At 37.8% G+C, this 6,791-nt stretch overlaps 1 long non-coding RNA gene across 3 annotated transcripts in view; it reads left to right on the top strand.

Annotated features, from left to right (window-relative positions):
* Window positions 1-5,920: 5,920 nt before the first annotated feature.
* LOC121669069 overlaps window positions 5,921-6,791 on the top strand; it is a 335,683-nt gene continuing 334,812 nt past the window's right edge. For all 3 annotated transcript variants that reach the window (XR_006017599.1, XR_006017600.1, XR_006017598.1), the window contains exon 1: window positions 5,921-6,032. This is a non-coding gene — a long non-coding RNA (uncharacterized LOC121669069). The remainder of the gene's footprint in view (window positions 6,033-6,791) is intronic.

The following is a 6,791-nucleotide window of genomic DNA, read 5'->3' as shown; positions in this document are numbered from 1 at the left end:
AACATTACATAGCAATAAAGTGTGGAAATGTAGCCAGGCAAGCTTGGGAAAGTGAGAAATGCACCAGACCTTACCTTTCCAACCAGGAAAAATAATGTTCCAGTTACTGAGCCTAATTTTGAAATAGGAAGATAGTTCTTATTTAGTGAACATGTTTAAACGAGGCAAGCTTGATGCTGAAGTTTTTAAGGGAAGAATCATGTAGGTAATTTTGAATTGTGGATCATTTGAAATGTGATAATGGTCATCCATAATAAGCTCTCACACCTGGACAGTATTTAGCAAATTCATCCTTAACCACCTTATACCATTATATATTCAAGGATGAGTTAAAATCTGTTTGTGATGGCACTTTTAACCATACAGTAGAGATAAAATTATGTTTTAAGTGTTGTGAGAAGCCTCTTGGGTTCATAATGCTAAAAGGCTTCTAAGGTGAAATACTGAGGGGTGGTCCATGTCATAACTGGGATTGATTTTATTGAGAGAACAGTTGGAGGCTGTCCCCTGCTCTCTGCCATGAGACAAAATAGATTCTTCTCTAGAGATGCGTGTGATGGTTCCTCCTCAAAAAAGCATTTTGGAGCTCACGACATCTAGACAAAATCCTTTTCCTTAGTGTTGCCCCTGGGTTCTTCATCCTATCCATGGTCAGGGACAGTTTGGATGGATTTTTCTCTCAGTCCCGTTCCCCCTTTGCTGTGCTGGGTGTTTGTTGTCTCAGCCCTTCCAGGATGCAGCATCATTTGCCAGCTGCTTTGGGGAGCAGGACTGATGTGCAAAGGGGGCCCTTCATCTTTAAATCAAACTCCATTTCTCGTCTGCTTAAGAAATTTGGTTGAATATCATACATATTTATTCTGAGGTGTTACTGAGGGTGGCCTATATTTTTTAATCTTTTATTATTTTGTATAATTTTATGTACATTGTTATGATGGGAGACGTTGATAGAATGTAATTTTGAAAGCTGTACTCTTTACTCCTTCCTTTCCTGTTTAATGGTCCCTCTTCAGCAAAATGTTTCAATACGTGTTTAACCTCCATAAGTCTGTTCCTGTTTGGAAATTCACTGAACAAGCACATTGGGTAAAATTTTGACCCTGCTGAAGCCTGATGGCCCTGCCTTTGGTGGCTGAACTTCCTATCTCCATTTATTTTAGTGGGATGTGAATATATATGTAGGTGAAAGAGAGAAAGATAAGAAAATATTTAAAGTAAATACTCCATGGAGGTACTTAAAAATTGTAATACAAAGGAAGTGGTATGGCAGCAGTGATTCTCTGTGGTTACAGTGAGGAAGGAGATATAACTGCATTTTGGCTGAAAAATATGTCTATGATCTTTATGAAACTTAAAGAAATGTGGGAATACCTGCATAACCCAGAAAAGAAAAAAAAAGAAGTTTTTGAGGGTTTTTAATAATTTGAAATTTTGCTAGAACTTAGCCTGGCATTTAATACTCATAGCAAGTCAGTTGGTAAAACAATGAAGAAGCCTATCCAAATGAAAAATTTCCCTAACTTTTACTTAATGACAAAGCTATTATCGTTAAGTAAATAGTCTTACTTCTCTCTCATATAGAAGCTTTTTTCCTGAAAATGTTTTGAGTGCTCAGCATTTATTTATATCATCAGAGACCTCAAGTCAAAATCTTGTCTTTTTTTAATCAATACAATAAAGGAAAGACAACTAGAATGTTTAAGATGGTTTTCTTTCATCCATTAAATGAGGTTTATAAGCTTTGCTTTCTCTCTTTCTACCCTCCTAGCCTTTACCTCTTTTATCACATTAATGTCTGTGGCTCAATATTGTGAATTCTATGTCCTGCAGCTCAAGCTACTTAACCAAATTAACAGAATGCACTTCCCTAATGCTGTTTGGGCCCGAGTGACCGATGAGTTGAGTGACCCTGTTTGGACATCCATAATATTCTTCAGAGTCTGTAACTGTGCTTCACTCTCAGTTCTGCCTGTGGGAAAGATTATTATATGCAGTTCTTGAAATGAGAAGTTTTTGCCTATCCCTCTTAAAAAAACGGAAAAAAATACCAGACAGATTAAAATAATTATGGACAGGATTAAAACATGTCTTAGGTATAAAAGAGAACAGTTTTGGTTGTTTGATTGGGCTTTTTTTTATGTGTTGATGTGGGACAAATTTAATTGAGTTGTGGACTGGTCTCTGGAATGTGGTTTGGATTTGGAGCCCAGGTTCAACATCCTGGAGATCTGAAGGGTATCTCCTCCTGTCCCAGTAATATTCCTCTGTCATCCTCCTTACTTGTGTATTGTAGTGAGGATTTAAGAAGCAATTCAAGGGAATTAATTTGCTACTATTAGTATAGTGGCAAAAATGCAAAGAGGCACTACTGCATGGACTGTCCTTCCTCCACAGTGCTAAGAGCAGTAGGTTAGAATTTAAAAAAAAAAATCTGCAAGTCAGAATGTTGTTAAAATTTAATTTCCTTTTGTTCATCTGGTATTGTCGCTAAGACTGTTATTTCCAGTGATCGAAAAGACTGAGTGTTTCAATCTCAGAATAGGTCTAGGAACATAGTTTCTTATAATTTAAGAAAAAAAAGAAAAACAAACGTGCTTTTGCCTCACAATAAAATTTCTCTATCCCAATGAGGTTTTATTATTAAATAGATTAGATAGATTTTGTTGTTGTTGTTGTTGTGAAGCTTTTAGTCACTTACAGTGGTCAGTCTTTAATAATATGTATTCACATAAAAGTGTTGTGCAGAACTTACCTGATGATGATAAGGAGCCCCTGGCTAAATAAGGAGAGTTATTTGTGTGAACACAGTGCAGCAAAATTGATAGACAAATATACAGGTTAATCTGTGCTGAAAGCAGCCACTATAAGTGTTACTTTCATTTCCAGGAAAAAAAGAAATAGAGAAATTAACTGATCTCACAATACACTTAGAACGTAGGCATTTTCATGTTTTTAGTCTGTGGTGAATTCTCTAGATGATGCAGCAGTACTTTCTCAGAATAAATTCCTATTAAACGGTCAGAATATTCAACCATTCAGTCTTCCTTTCCTGATTTTGTGAGTCACGTTGCAATAGCATATCTGAAGAAAGGCAAACATTTCTCATGTTAATTAGGAGACTGGGAATTCTTTGTTATTTACTGCTTCTACTAGCAAAGGTGGTTGCAGTTTTCAAAGAACTGGTGCATTTGCTCATGCTGTGATTTCTGCAGAGAAACTCACCAAATGTATTCTGTCAGTTCAGCTTCCTGTGGACCAGAAAAAAAAAGGGAACAAGCTTTTATGCTCACTTATGGTACTAATCTGGAAGAGACATCTCTGTGAACACTGTTTCATCCTTTCGCTAAATAAAACATGGTGCAATGAACTTTACTGGTACAAAGCAGGGCTCAGTGACCACTGGGGACTGAGAGCTCCTGACGTGCTGCAGGGAAGAGCCTGGGGAATGAAGTCAAGGAGCAGAGAGCTGTTCTCTGGCTGAGGGAGCTGTGTGGACGGGCTGTCTGTGCTGACGCCTCCCAAGACAGGGCTAGGAGAGGTTTGCTCTGTTCCTTCTCCCTCTCCTGGCGAAGTAGCCCCATACTGCAGAGCTTCAGAAACTGAGAAATCACTAGTTGAATTCCACAACGCTTAAAAAAATTATCTTTCTTTGCCTCTCTGCTTTTTAACATGAACTTTCTGATGTCCCTTCCTTCCCCATTTGTTTTCCAAGCCGATTGAGATTTTCCTGCCCATAACTGATGACCAGCTCGTGGATCCCTCAGTTCAGAACCCCAAAGAACCCATGTTGCTTTAGTTGGTACTTTGTCAGTACATATGCCTAGATATTTCTTTTTTTCGTGTTACTTTTCCTTGCAGTAGGCTGAATATGTAGCAGGAATTTGGCAAGTTTGTCTTCAGAAGTTGAGGACATGAGTTAAGGACAAAGCTTACTGAGAATGTCATCATGTAAGTTTGGAATTAAATGTGTTTCAGCTAGAACTACTGCACAACTGGGTACCAAGCCAACCTTGCAAGGTAGTAAATCATTGTTTAGGAGCTTTTACAAACTCATATTTATGTTACAGCAAAGAAGTTTACCTTGGAAACACTATATTTTAACAGTTCTCTGAAAAATTGCTATAATGGATTTTCACACGGTAAAATGTATGCTCCACAGATAGCATCTTGTTTGTGTCAGATAGTGCTGTGTGAATAATTGTAGGCAACATTTTTAAGGTAAAACATAAATACCTGATAGTGAAGAAGTTAGTAACAATTTGTGTGTTTTGATCAAGAGATTTGACACAGCTGTTTTGAGGCAGAAAATACTACATGGCGATTAAGACAGAAGATCTTGTTTAAGATTAAGAGTTGAGCAAACTCTTAAAATAATGTTCAGAGCTCTCAGAAAAGGTATTTTTTGATATCTGAGTAGCAAGGACATTTGGAACAGTTTGAAAATATTTTAGAGATTTCAAATAAAGTTTGTAGAGTGGTGTTTGCACCAGCTGTGTCAGTGCTAACGTGGCAGTTCTGTGTCTACAGGCTTTGCACCCTGACCGTAGGGGATCACTGGGACTGCTCTTGCTCTGAGGGGTATTACCCATAGCAACAGCAGAGTCACTGAGTAAGAACTCAGACATGATCACCCAGGAACTCTGCTGTGAATGAAATTGCTCAGAATTAAACTGTGATATGTCCTCACTAATCAGGATTATGGACAACAGTGAATTTATGAGATGCGCTGAGCTGGTCCCAATCCATAAATGACCCCTTACTTCTTTTACCTTTTTGTGCAGCAGAAGCAGCTAAAAGTGCTACAAACACACCAGAAGAACAGAAGAGAATTAGGACATGATACTTCCTATTTGCTGGTCATCAAACTATCCTGGTGGGACTATTTCATCAAGAGCACAAAGTTTAATCACTTAATTACTTCCCTGCGAACTCACAGAGGAATTGTGCTCTGGGAGGTCTTCTGGTCCTCTCACGTGTTTTGTGGTGTGTGGACACTAAAAAGCTAGAAGCAGAGGAATTTTCCAGGTGCTACAGCACCTTGTGAAGTTTTTCTTTCTCATGCAAGCTAGCAGAGAAACAGCTTTAGGCCTTTGTAAACCAAGACTTTATCTCACAGCTGCAAACTTGTTTTCCATATTGTTATGGTACATGGGAAAAAATATTTTGAATGGGCGTTGTGGAACCTCCACCTATCATTCCAGAGGGTGGTTGGTCAAGGGTTTCTTTCTTAACTCAGTTCTATATCTCTGAATAAGACAGGGCTGTGCAGCAGTCATGGATTGTGACTGAAGTCAGAAATGAAGCTACAGGCCAGAATTTTGTTAACTTGGTCTTTCCAATCTGAGAAAGCTTGCATTTTGGAGTTATATTTAAAGTTTACAATTTATCTCATACTTCCGTGCAAGGTTGTCAGCAGATCCTTGTGATCACTCTGGTGATCTCATCATTACTTATCAATTATGTGCTTTTAGTGGGTTTGGACCTGATAATTTATTCTATGATAATTAAAAAATCTGCCTTTGGTTTTATTTTTCTGCAAAATTTGTGGCTTTAAAGAGTGAGGGTAAGAGTCACACAAAGTCTTGGCCATACATATTGTGTTTCTTTATGTAAGGATATGGTATCTTGATTTTTAGGTTGGGTTTCTGCCTTCATTATATAGAAACACTGTAGTAGATATCTTCAAGCTGAGGCTTTCAGTATCTCAGAAAAGTTGGAATTGTTCCAAATGGCAATTTTAATAGATTTTTGGTGGCCTACCCTAACTGTAATTTTAGCTGTGGTACAATACGCTCACTAAAGACAGGAAACTTTTTCAAGCTTCTCTGCCAACAACAGATGATCTCGTTTCATAAATTCTGAGCAAACTGTCAAATGTAACTGTTATTACAATGATTCCTTCCCTTCCTTTGCAGAATTATGTCTGGGGAAAATACAAAGTTGAAACAAGAAGCAGGAAGCCATTGTTTTTCGAAACCACACCCCTTGGACCTTCTGTTCTCCCTCCATGGGATGAAACACAAAGTGCTCAGGTGCTGTTAAATTCCTCTATATTCATGTGGGATCTAATTGTGGGTATGTCCACGTAGCATCCAACCAGAGACTCTGCTGGAAATGTATCCCATGGAAGCAATCTTTTATCCAGCAGCTTGTTCAGCTCACTAGGCTTTGGAGTTCCTTACACTTTTTACACCCAGTTGTGTTTCTTTCAAACATCCAGTTTTACAGAAGCAGCTGCAATTTGTAGCTTTGGATGTAAAAAAACCCAAACAAAACCAATCTGTCCCAAAATCCTCAACTGAGAAAGCCTTAGGGATGTTAGATGATTTTCTCTTTGGATCACTTTTTCTCTCTTGGTACAATTTACACCTTAATTCTTTCACTCATAGATGTTGGCTATCAAGATCTTATTCACGTTAAGTCTCTCTGTGTGAAAAATCAGACAAAATTCTATTTTCTATTTCTATTTTCAGAAGTTGCCATTTTGACTTCACAAGTTTGACTGTTTATAGAGAGACAAAATTCAGCATTTGTATGATTTTTTTAAAATTACTTTTTCTGTCTTAAATAAGAGCACTTACTATATCAGTTCTCTTTGTAATGGTTTCTTCCCTTTCTTATTCAATGAAACCTCCTTGTCTACCCAAAATGTTATTTTCAGTTGTGAAAAGGAAGCTTAGGTACCGTGTAGAATGTTTGCATTTACAACAGGACTGAGTGACCTTTACATAAGGTTCATCAGATACTTGGGATTGATAGTTCACATTCCTCACTCTGAAATAAGTATATCT

Source organism: Corvus kubaryi, unplaced genomic scaffold (assembly GCF_017639235.1).
Source record: "Corvus kubaryi isolate FWS band 111438036 unplaced genomic scaffold, C.kubaryi_AGA036_p1.0 37387, whole genome shotgun sequence".
NCBI lineage: Eukaryota > Metazoa > Chordata > Aves > Passeriformes > Corvidae > Corvus > Corvus kubaryi.
Note: the sequence above shows the minus strand (reverse complement) of the source record. Positions and strands in the feature narration are given on the sequence as shown.